This window comes from Hetaerina americana, unplaced genomic scaffold (assembly GCF_022747635.1).
Source record: "Hetaerina americana unplaced genomic scaffold, ioHetAmer1.1.p SCAF_9, whole genome shotgun sequence".
NCBI classification, from domain to species: Eukaryota; Metazoa; Arthropoda; class Insecta; order Odonata; family Calopterygidae; genus Hetaerina; species Hetaerina americana.
Genome location: NW_027287538.1, coordinates 3719125 through 3732382, shown reverse-complemented (window position 1 = coordinate 3732382; position 13258 = coordinate 3719125). Strand labels below are relative to the sequence as shown.

At 43.5% G+C, this 13258-nt stretch overlaps 1 protein-coding gene across 2 annotated transcripts in view; it reads right to left on the bottom strand.

Moving 5' to 3' along the window:
* Adss (adenylosuccinate synthetase) overlaps positions 1-13258 on the bottom strand; it is an 88474-nt gene that overhangs the window by 24272 nt on the left and 50944 nt on the right. The window lies entirely within an intron of this gene.

Sequence of the window (13258 nt, the reverse complement as noted above, 5' to 3'; positions counted from 1 at the left end):
AAACCACCCCCCCCCCCCCCCCCCGAACACCGGAGCCATGTGATACGCGGGAAGACTTGCAATCTTTCCCTCGAGTAGTAGTAGTTTTGAGGGGAGGCAACCGACTGCAGAGGTCATTTGCGCCATAGGGGATGGACAGGAGAGGATGAAGGGTGGAGAGGATGAAGGGTGGAGAGAAACCCGGCGTCGGCATTAGCCTACTCTTTACGAAAGGCGCCAAGGGGTCCGCAGTTTAACGTCCCATCCGACGGACGGCGTACTCACTCAAAGTGCCCTCCACAAAGCACCTCAAGTAGGGATCGAGATACCTCTGAAAAATATTCAACACCGCCAGGATTTGAACCCGCGCCCTCTGGGTGGGAAGCCATTAAGTTAGCCCCCGCACCATCTCGATCCCCCTTTCCCTCGATCTCTCTCGATATTTTGACGCCATCTTTCCAAACACATCAAACCAAACAGAAAATCAATTAAATGGATTTTCATCCATGTACGCTAAGATTTGACCATCATTCGTTCGAAACAGCAGTCTATCCTGTTGCCTGTCAATTTTTCATCCGCCATTTTTCACCTGCTTGCTATCTCCCTCTGACCCCTTCCAATAGCAAGTTCAAAAGTGGATTTGACGATACATAGAATTTTGCGACAGTCAAGATTGGAAGGTATCGCAACCTAAAATTCAAATCAAAATTTTCCGTCTAACGTTTTATTGTTGAGGCAAACAATATCCTGTTCACTGGATCATATCGAAGAATTTTCGAAGAAAAAGAAACTTTGCACTTCCACGTAAAGATTTAATAGTTCACACGACCATGGTTTCGATGCTGCGCGTCATCACCATGAGGTGACATGTATGAAAAATGTTTCAACTTGTACAGCCTGGCTCCAAGAAAGGCGAGTGGAGAGTACGGGAGAGGGGGTGAGTGGAGTAAAGGCGCAGCATCCTATCAGTGGGCTAGGGGAGGGGGAGGGCATGTATTCGATGGTTTCTGGCTCAGATTTGTGGAAGTTCAAGTTCATTAGAAGAACACAATGTATCCCTCCACCGTACTTAGAAAGAACTGCGGTAAAAAAACACCCCCTCATTAAATGAAGAACACTACGTGTTTTTTTCGCTGTTCTTTCTAAGTACGGCGGAGGGATACATGGTGTGAAGCATTACATCTTTACGTGAAAGTGCAAAGTTTCTTTTTCTACCCTTATCAATGAAGGAATTTCACGAAGTTAAGCCTGAAACTGGTAAGTGTATACCTTTACTTTCCTTACCTGCGCAGCTCATACTAGTTTTATTCTTATTTAATTCCCTAGAAATATTTTTCAAGGATAGCAATTTTTTCCTACATGGTATGGGTATCAGGGTATCATGTTGATGAATCCTATCGAACTACAACACGCTTGACGTCATCGGATTGAATGCGGCACCGTAAGAACTCGCGGGATATTTTTGTGGATGGGAGGAGAAAGTCCCTAATGCTTTCGTTTACAACCACTTCCCTGGAAAACAACAACACCCCTTCCCCCCTCCTCGATGAAGCCTTCGAGTCGCTTCAGACGCTGCCCCCCCCCCTGCGCCGCGGCACAGAAGGCCACGAAGCCTCGTTCGCGACTTGGCGAGGGAGGCGTTTCGGGGGAAGCGGAGGTTCACAAATCACAAGACAACAGCCCCCCCCCCCCTTTGGACCACTCCGTCCGCCAAGGGATCTATATATACGACGGAAGGGCGAGTATTTGCGAATATTCAGTCCCATTGGCTGCCTTTCTGGCAGCGCCGCCGCATTCGAAACGACTCCTCCCACCACCAATTCAAAACAAAAGCCGCGTGCGAATACACGGAACCCGTCCTCCCGAAGGCCCATACTCGAAGAACATCCACACAATCGGTTGGTAAGGGGAAGGGGGTGATCGAATTACCATAAAATCCATCGAAGATGTGCAATCCTCTCACGAAGGGAGAAGAGCGGCCGAATCACTGACGGCTGCCCAGCGCAGCCTCTCTCTTACGTGTGTGTGTATATATTTATTTATATTTATGTACATATACACACTTAAATATTTGGACGGTAAAATAGAACACAAAAAAAATAGATAACACGTAAAAGGACACTCACATTGCAGATTGTTTAAGCGTCTACACTTTCTATTTCGGTGTTCCCAATGCAGTTGGCGTTGGGGTAGGAATTTTTTTCAAAAATTCACCACGACGTACTTTTTTAAGTTTAATTCTAGCGTCGCACCAGCATTGTATAGCATTTTGGTCATCTGTAAAGCTGCTTTATCCTCTTGAATTCGGATACCCCTGTAAACCTCTCCATCGTCGGCAAATAAACGTATCTTACCAGTTACTATGGAGTTAATGTCATGAACGCAAAGAAGGAATAAAAGAGGTTCGATGGCTCTTCCCTGGAGAACACCTGAAGTAACTCCAACGGCATTTGAGTGAAGTCCATCTATCAATAATCTTTGCGCCCGGCCTTTCAAAGCCCCTTCCATCGAAACTACTTTTTCCACTCGAGCATTGAAGACCTCGCTGAAATAATGGAGGCGTCCGGATATCACCGCAAAACCGCCATCAACGGGATTTGAATCGGTTCCTCGAAAGGCGGGCAGCTAGCAGAAACTAGGCACGTTAATTATCCGATCGCCTAGACAGCTTCACACCTATAAGACAGGGGAAGGCAGGAAATCCGCGGATGCACTCCATTCAACAACACCACGCAGCACACGTGGCGCCGCGGGGATGTCGTGAGTGGAGGAGTAACCACAGCGGAGCGCGTATTTCTATTATTATTAGCTCCTCCGCTAAAAAAAGAAAAACCTCGGAAAACTCAACTGTCATAACGGCCACACTGTTTCCACGGCAAGAGGGGGAAGGCGGCGGCGTCCATTTAAACTAATTGTTGGCCAACACTGAAGGCGCCCACCTTGAGACGAATGGAGTGAATTTCAAAAAGAGAAGTTTCAAAGGGTGGGGGAAGGGGGGCGCAGAAGTCTATGAGGGTCAATTTGTTTCCTACGCACCATCGCCGGCGGCAGGTGCCAATCCTATTGTGTGTGGGAGACCGCCAATTCTCGCGACTGAACCAGCGGGTTAAGGATTTTAACTGTACTTGCACGAGGACGAGTCCTTGTAACCCATGTGCATGCGTTATTTTCGCGCAATTAAACCGAGCACGGCTGCTCGAAATAAAATAAAAGAGTGGATTTGAAATGAGCGATCGCGGTGATGCCTCGGTTCTCGTGAAAGGAATTCGCTTTCCCCAAACCATGTTATCACATTAACAATCAACATTTCGTTCAAAATGACTTCATCATATTCTAAAGGCGGAGTCTTATCTTGGCAGCCATTGGTCTCTCTCTCTCCATTGTCATTTTTTTCAGTTCATTGTAATTTACCTTGGTATTTTACCTGCTCGTCTTCACCAACACATGCAGTTGCCCACGAAAATTAAACAGCCAGCTTCAATATTTTTCACTGTAAGAGCGTCATGCGATTTGCTATTTCAATGTTTAATCATCGTCTAAAGGTGAGAGCCTTGCGATTGCTGCTCCTTCAGTTCATTCTACTTGTTGCCTCTCCCATAGTACTTTCTATTTCATCCATACATTTCTTTCTTTGGGCCTTCCTCTTCCTTTTCGATCCTTTTGTTTTCCCCACCATTATATTTTTTCAGGACGTTGTTACGTCCGAGAACATTTCCAATAAATTTATCTCTTCATCTCTTTACTGGATTCCTTTAAATTTCTTTAATTTCTCTCAATACTTCCACGTTGCTCTTCTTGTCCTTCCAACTTGTTCTTGGCCCATCCTTCTCCAAATCCACATTTCCATTGCTGCAAACAGAGCTCTTTACCAATGTCAGAGTTTCTTATTCAAAAATAATTTAACACACACAAACGTTTTTGCAAAGGATTTTCTAATTTCCAATTTATAGTGTTTGCTTCCTCAAAAGATTCTTTTTATTTCCATATGCCTCCTTCGCCAAAGGATATCCTTCTTTCCACCGAAGAGGTGCTCATGCTGTTGTCTCTTGCAATTATTACACCCCCAAGGTAGCAGACCTCCTCATTGGCTTATCCTTGATTCCCCTAGCATTGAATTCACAGGGGGTTCTGCCCTGCTCCTAGAAACTGTCATATCCTTGGTTTTCTTCATATTTATTTCCAGTTTGTATTTCTTCAAGCTGTGGATTTCCTTCCCACTGAACCCAGAATTTAAATTTAAACTTCGCTCGAACAGTGCAGTTCTAACAACATTATTCATTTCAAGCACCCCAAACCTGTATTAGTTTAACAGCAGCGATGAGGAAACTGGAAATCGTCTACTCAGCTCATTATGATTAGGGAATCGCTATCGTTAAGTAGGAATAAGAGGGATCCAATGAAACTTACCTGGGGAACACCTGAAGTAGCTTCTACTGCATTTAAGCTAACTCCATCTATCACTACTTATTGCACCCGACCATTTAAAAAGTCCTTCATTCAACCGAGAATATTTGAATCTATGCTATATGCTTCCAGTTTCGTGAGTAGTTTACAATGAGGTACTTCGAAGTCTTTCTTAAACATGAGACTCTATCAAGACCCCGAACTACAACCTTCGCATGGTGGAGGGGCTTGCGCGTTCCGATGACCCCTAGAGCTGTGCTGGCGAGAGTAATAATAATTACTCCCGGTAGGGTCACCCATGCCAGATAGGTCGAAGGTTAGGATCCAGGCGAAAGGTAGTCCACGCAGCGTCTGTTCTTCAGTGAGGCGGCTGCAATGGCGTCTGACCCCAGTGGGGCGGCCAATAAGTGATGGTGTCACGTTAAAAACACTATTGAGGAGGGCAACGGGAAACCACCTCTATTATCATTCCCAAATTTAACATGATGACTACGGGACTCGGCCCAATCCGCCGTGTGTCGTGCCCGGCACCGGTGGAGGCAAGGCTTCCGCGGTCGTCATCCCACGAAACCCTTGCAAGGGAAAACCAGCAGCAGCAGGACAGAAGAGGCAGGAGAAGAAGACAACATTAGTTAGAATAGCAACGTGGAATTTTAGGACATTGATGAGGACAGGGAAATTGGAGAATGTTAAGCGAGAGATGGAAAGGGGAAACATAGATATTTTAGGGCAATGCGAGGTGAGATGGAAAGATAGCGCGGATTACTGGAGTGATCAGTATAGAATAATATACAGCAGCGGGGACACGAGCCAACGAGGGGTTGCCATAGTATTAAATAAAGAGGTAGAAATAAGAGTAGTCCATATACAGCAGGTAACGGATAGAATATTACTAGTAGAGATAAAAGCAGAAACGACGAACTTTGTTATTATTCAGGTTTACATGCCATCGAGCAACCATACGGAGGAAGAGTTCGATAGATATACGATCAATTAGAGGACATAATCGCGTGTGTTCCTCCAGGAAATCATTTGATAGTAATGGGGGATTGGAATGCGACGATAGGCGAAGGAAGAGATGGTGATGAGGTGGGAGACTACGGTTTAGGCACGAGGAATGACCGCGGGGAGAAAGCAGATGAGTTCTGCAGGAGACAGCGGTTAGTCATCACCAACACTTGGTTTAGACACCACAAAAGACGCAGGTATACATGGAAAATGCCAGGTGACTCAGAAAGGTATCAGCTAGATTATATACTGGTTAGACACTGGTTTAGGAACAGTGTGATAAATTCGCACAGCTTCCCGGGAGCGGATCCAGACTCTGACCACAATTTAGTTGTTATGAAATGTAGCGTCCGTTTCAAAAAGATAAGGCAGGGGCGTCGGGTTAGAAAATGGAATGTAGAAGCATTAAATGGATTGAAAAGGAAGGAGTACCAGCCGGCTGTAAAGGAAATCATGAAGGATGGTAAAGAGCTGAGTACCATCGAAGAAAAATGGGAAAATAACAAGTAAGGAAAAGTAAGGCTTAAAAAGCAGCAAAATACACTATTGGAACCGTTAACGCGAAAAGGACTAGGAAACCATGGATCACGGATGAGATGATTACAAAGATGGATGAGCAGCGAAAATGGAAGAATGTAAATACAGAATTAGGCAAAATGAAGTACAAAGAGTTAAACAATAAATTGAGGCGGGCAATAGATAGGGCAAGGGACGCATGGTTGAAGACACAGGGTGAGGATATGGAAAGTTTGCAGCGGAAGGGCAAAATTAGTGCGCTGTACAGCAAAGTTAAATCCTTATCGGGAAGTAAGAAAGGAAGATCTATGCTAACAGTTAGAGATAAGGCGGGTAAGGCAATAGTTGACGCAGGAAAGATCCAAGAGAGATGGAAGGAGTATATAGAAGAACTGAATAGTAAAGAACTCAGACCAACAAAGTTAGACATTGAAAAAGAAAATGACGTAGAGGAAGACAGCTTAGGTCCAAGCATACTAGACAATGAGATAGAAACAGCATTAAGGGAGATGAAACTAAATGAGGCCGTGGGGGTAGATAACATTCCCGTGGAACTTTTAAAATGCTTAGGAAAATGTGGGAGGAAGAGGCTATATGGGCTGATCCGTAGTATTTATGAGGAGGGAATCTGGCCGGAAGACTTTATGAGATCAGTTTTAGATCCTATTCCGAAAAAGGTAAAGGCCACGTCATGTGAGGACTATAGGACAATTAGTTTGATATGCCACGCAGCTAAAGTTGTAATCAGGATCATAAACAAAAGGATAGAGAGTAGGGCAAATGATTACTTAGGGGATGATCAGTTTGGGTTTAGGAAGGGGAGAGGTACGCGTGATGCCATTGCAGTAATGAGATTATTAATCGAGAGGAATATAGAACACAACCAGGAGGTATTTGCCTGTTTCGTAGATTTTGAAAAAGCGTTGGATAGAGTGATTTGGGAAACACTAATGATTATAATGCAGAAAATAGGAATAGATTGGAGGGAAAGGAGGCTAATCCGCATCCTGTACATGTCTCAGACTACTCAGGTGCGAGTGGGGAACAGGGAGTCCGGATGGGCAGTGTTATGGAGAGGTGTAAGGTAGGGTTGCCCATTATCACAGTTGCTCTTCTCCGTATATGTGGAGGAAATGATTAAAGAGGCATGGGGAGAACTGGAAGCAGGAATAAAAGTCGGCTGGGAATTTATAAAGTCAGTTAGGTTTGCTGATGGCCAAGCTTTAGTTTGTCAGTCAGCCAAGAGGTTGCAAGCATTGCTGAGTGAATAAGAAATTCAGTGCGACAGGTATGGGATGAGAATCAATATTAACAAAACCAGGGTTATGCCATTTTCTAGAAAGATAAGCTAAACATTGAAATAGGAGAGCAAAAACTAAAGCAGGTTAGAACAGTTCACGTATCACGGAAGTGTTTTGGAAGTTGTTGGAGTAGTCATCCAAAAACCTACCTTAACCGGTAGCTTACTTAATAATAATAATAATATCAAGGCGTCCACCATTTATCACGCTTTACCTCTCGCTATCTCCTTCAGTAATCTTTTCACTTCCACACGCATCTTCCCACTAAAGGCGCTAGTCTTCACCTCGTCCCCCATCTCCCCACGGACGTCACTCACACCCCCCCCCCCCGCTCTCACCCCCAACTCGCCATCGCTCTTCACATTGCAAGTTTCTAAACCATTGAACGCTCCTATTTGTACGAGTCTCGACTAATCATTTCTCAATGATCCTACTTATCGTCTCTTTATTTAGATCGCTCAATCCAGTGTCAAAATGATTCCTTCGCCAATACAATTATTTTTATAGCGTCACTACCTATTATTCCCTATCATTCAAGCGCGCACTTCATAAATCACCGACTTCACAGCAAACCATCCAGATCAAATAATTATCCAGCTGTAAACAGTCATTCGAGATCCTTCCTTTTTTTCTTTCGCAGGGGCATCATACTTTGCATTGACGTTTGTAAATATAAACAGGAGTATTGATGTACCAGTATTGTTTGCGTGTATTGGTATGTATATTTACAGCATGTGAATGTATTGATCGCGCGTATGTTGTCCATATTGGGTCATAGTTAGTTATTGAACCAGATTTTGTATTGCTTTATGTTAGTCCTAAGATAGGGTATACATTTATTTTATTGCTATTATGTATTTCTTTTATTTTATCACTAAGTTTAATCATGTAAATGCGTTACGAGGTCTGTTCAAATGGTATCGCGAATGTTGAATTTTCGCGGGTTATGTATGTTTTATTTCCGATTTTTTGTGGCGTTATGTTGGTACGTATGTCTCTTACTGATGCCAAAAGGTTCGGCCATTTTGAAAGTTCAGTTAATTGTTGACAGCTGATTTGCTTCGACGTGTTTTGGCTTGTCTTCGATTTTTACCAGTTCCAAAAAATGGATCAAAGAATATGTATCAAATGTTGTGTGAAAAACGAAATTAAGTGCGCGGACGCATTCCGAATGTTGACCGTGACATATGGAGAAGGTACCTTGGACCGATGCAACGTTAATCGGTGGTAAAAAATGTTCTCAGAGGACCGAGAAGATGTGAACGACGAAGAACGTGCCGGACGCCAACAACAGACGAAAACATTGATGAAGTGAAGAAAATAGTATTGATTAATCGTCAAATCACCGTTAGAGAGGTTGCTGAGGACCTAAACATATCGACTGGCTCGTGCCATTCGATTTTTACAAATGGTTGGGAATGACACGGGCCGCCGCGAAATTCATAACATAATTGCTCAATTTCGACCAAAAACAGCAACGCATTAACATTGCTAATGAGGTTTTGGACTCTGTCCGCGACGACTCAAATTTGCTCCAGAGGGTCTAAACTGGTGACGAATCATGGCTTTATGGTTATGACGTAGAAACTCACAAACTCCCAATCATCCCAATGGAAGCTGCAGCATGAGCCAAGACCGAAAAAAGCGCGCCAAGTTCGGTCGAATGTGAAAGTTTTGCCTACAGTTTTCTTCGATTGCAGGGGCGTGGTGTATCATGTTTTTGCCACAGAGTAGAACGCCTAATACGGAATATTACCTGCAAGTTATGCGCAATTAGCGCGAAGTAATCCGCCACGAACGCTCGGATTAGTGGACGAACAAAAATTGTCTCATGCACAATGACATCGCCCCTAATCACACATCGTTACTCGTGCGCGAATTTTTGGCCAAAAACAGTACACCAATGATGCCACAGCCACCGTTCCCCAGATCATGCCCCCAGTGACTCTTTCTTGTTCCCGAAACTGAAGAAGCTCATGAAAGGACGACGCTACGCTAAGATTGACGAGATAAAGACTGAATCGAAGGAGGAGCTGAACAGGATGACAAAAATAATTTTTTGAAGTGCTTCAAGCACTGGAAAAAACGTTGGCGCAAGTGTATAATATCTAATGGGGATTACTTTGAAGGGAGCAAATAGATATTCATGAATAAATAAATAGTTTTTGAAAAAACACAAAAGTCCGCATAATTTTTGGACAGACCAAGAATGTGGTAGTAGAGACTCCATAGTCTCAATCTAGCCCCCAAATATGGACGACTACCTATCGATCTATCCATTTGTCTGCCTATTACACATTTCCATCCGAAATGCTTCGTCAAATGCACCCTCATCTTCCTTATAGCCTCACACTTTTTTGACACACCTCCAGTCTTGATATTTTTACGTGAATCTCCCTACTTTCTTCTTCGTGCGATGAAGATCCGTCTCATAATTGTCACATACTGGAATGCGCTTAATAAACACTATTAATCCCTATGTTGACTGACTTAGTAAAATCTTTTTTTTTATGCTAACGCACGACTTAATTAGCAGCTTGCATCGTTCTAGAGCAGTCGCCGACTACCCTGTCGGTCTTTCTACAATCGTCCATCGCTCTTTCTGCAGCCGCTGGTGAACTCGTCTGCGAGTTACTACGAGCGAAGTGGAAATAGCCTCTTGCTTGAGCCTCTTATCCAGTCAATTAAGTAGTATCTACTTAATTGACTGGATAAGAGACTCAAAGGCAGAGGTTTGCGAGTATTAAATTGGGACGAGAAGATAACACGATCTCCATCCGTGGCAAAGATGGATTCTTAATGGCGCGCCTAATCATCGTGGATTCACCTTCGCATTGTTTTTGACACGATATGGGAGGGAGAGAGAGAGAGAGACTCCGCCATCAAACAGATCTCGAAAGCCAGGGGCCTGGCGACGCCATTTCGTGTCTGCTGTGTAACCTTGACGCTCGGCCTCCATTTTATTTTTCTTCGAATGCAAATAAAACACTTCGGAACTATTTTTCCCCGATGGCGCAGGAAGAAACAGTAACATTTTCATTTGGACTTCACATCCAATAAAATGAATGGCCGAAAAAAGATTTGATTCTACGCGCTTAATATAAAATTATTAAGAGCAATTCACGCGCCGAGGTAGGTTTATGATGGATCCGCTGTCTCGTTTTGCACGCGGTTATATATATTTCTTTTGCAGATGGTGACCTAACACCCCCTGCCACACGCCCTAGCGGCGGCTTGCAGGGTATTATGTAGATGCATATGTAATGTACACGTACTTTTTGCAAGGGAGAAATATCGTGAAATATAAAATAAATCACTTTCTCAACGTGGGAAATGGACAGATTCAAGGAATAAGACGACCTTTCCGACAGGCAGGGAAAAACTATTTTTTTCAATGCTGCGTAAAAATTATTTCACGTATTAATGCAAAAACATAGCGTGAAAAAACGCCGGAGATTATTTGACTGGCATCTAGATAGCTCGAAAAAATCACGGATTGATTCTTTAACACAGCGAAAGAAAATTAATCAAAATTAATCTGGTGTGAATCCAACCCCTGCCACCCACCCCGGCGGTGGCTTCCGTGGTACTAAAATATCTAAGAGAGGACGCTGCATTCGGGGACTTTCGCCATCGCCACCAGTCAAAGATTATGTAAAACCGCAAATCGTTAAAGGGTTGAGATATGAATAACATCGCGCGGAGAAATTTCAAACAAGCATCAACAAATACCACATTATTAGATTTGTTGCGATCAAATAATAGTTTTGTCACAATAAAACAAGTGTAAATAGTACTCACGTTAGTAAACTGCAACTTTCATGAGCATTAATGTTTAATATATGCTTGTGCCTTCCCAGGAAGAAAAAGTGAAATGTAACGGTAGTGGGATGATGATAGGCGAGGCAGAAGAAGGGAAGCAGTTGGAAGTGGGACCATGGGATCGGCTCTTCCGATAGCACAAAGACAGGCATACGAGGGCGGTTCAGTAAGTACCCGTGTTAGAAATGAAGAAAACATGTTTTCAAAAACATTTTTTTCATTTTTCAACATAGTCACCTTTAAGAAAGATGCACTTCCCCCGCCGTTCCAGCCATTTTTTTAACCCCTCCAAAAATGGGATTCGTCGAACTCTCCTAAATACGCCTCCGTCTCGGCGATAACTTCCTCGTTTGAGCTAAATTTTTCCCACCAGCCATTTCTTCATGTTAGGGAATAAGAAAAAGTCGCAGGGAGCCAGATCGGGTAAATACGAGGGGTGCCGGCAGTAATTCATAACGTAGTTTATGCAGTTTTCGAGGTTGACAGCCGGATAAATTTAATGTCCACCGTGAGCAATCGCGGCACCCATCGGGCCGACAATTTTTTCATCGCCAACTTACCATGTAAAATATTAATCGCCGTTCCGGTCGACACACCCACGGCCTCTGCTAATTCGCACACTTTCGTTCGTCGATCAGCGAGAATCATCATAACCACGTCTGCCGGGCGTCCTGGTCGCTCCTCATCAAAAACAGCTGTTCGCTCACGTTTAAATTCGTTGAACCAATATCTAACTGAGGTCATAGCTGGCGAAGTGTCCCCATAAACAGCAACCAACTTTGCTTTTAACTCCTCGCATTTCTTCCCATCCAAAAACAAAAAGCGAATTACCGAACGATACCGCTCTTTTCCCATCTTAGCGAAAATCACGAAACACGTCTTACTCGAATGGATGCCAAATCCAAACTAACCTTTAAATCAGTCAGAAATTTGTTTCACCGTCGTTTGATAGATGGAACCACACGATGATAACATAAACTTCCCTCGGGAACGCAGTTGGTCATCAAACACGAGTACTTATTGAACCGCCCTCGTAGGTCATGAAGAAGGAATTGAGCGAGGGAAAAATGATACATACTAGTTTTTAATTATTTTAGTACCCTGCAGGCCACCACTAGGGAGTGTGGCGGGGGGTGAATACACACTACACTAATTTTGACCCGAATATTTTTACCCCTACCGCGGCCGGACTGTTATTCTGATCCCTCATTTCGGTCGTGGGAAAAATAACACCTTAACTCTATCTGTTCTACACTTAACCTCTCTAATGTGATTGACATGATCTCACCTACCGTGGTACGATGGGAAAAAAGATAACTTTTTTACATCGCTGCTAAAGAGACATCCTTCCAATTTATGCAAGAGATTTTATTTGTAATTTGACCTTCGCTCCATTACACAATTCCCAGCCTAATTCCTCTTTTATTCTGAATTCGCTATTAAGTTTATGATAACGATGTTTTACAACTATTAGTTCCTCTACGCTGCACGCGATCCAATTCAACAATCAATCCAACTTCGTAGGGATCCCATAATACTTTCAGCATATTCTTAAATGAAGCCTAACCAGCGAAAGATCATTTCTCTATGACTTTTTCGTCACATTTATCTAGTACTCTTCAAATAAACCCTAATGTTTTGATAGCTCGTCCACATGCTCCCTGTATATGTTTGACCCAGGAGAGGTCTCGAGTGAGAGTAACGCCTAGATATTCAATCGAGTCTACACATTCCATTTCGGTGTTTCCAATGCAGTAGGCGTTCGCTATTGTCTTTCCAGCTCCCATCGTGTATTTAGGTGTTTCCAAAAAGTGATTCACCCAGCATACACGCCACGCCCTTCTTGTTATAATTATCAACAAGCATAGCGGTTCCATTCTAAAATTTTCCCAAATCCTGAATTAACATTTTTCCAATAGATCCTGAATACTTACTCCAAAGGTAGTCTGCACTCTAAGTCACACCCGATGGTGTATTCCCTTCCCCCGATTTCAGGATAACATGAATTAAAAGAACCAACTTCGAGTCTCATAATCTTCTTATCCTAAATCCGTGCTGGCAACGGCAGAGTATGCGCCCACTGTCGAAAAAGGGCATCGCATTCCAAAGAATGATATGGTCTATGATTTTGCAGGATATCGGCGTTGAAAAACCGGCATGTAATCACCGAGGTTTTGATCCCTATCTCCCCTTACTGGCGCCGGAAATTTAGGAACTGGCTCCCTCGA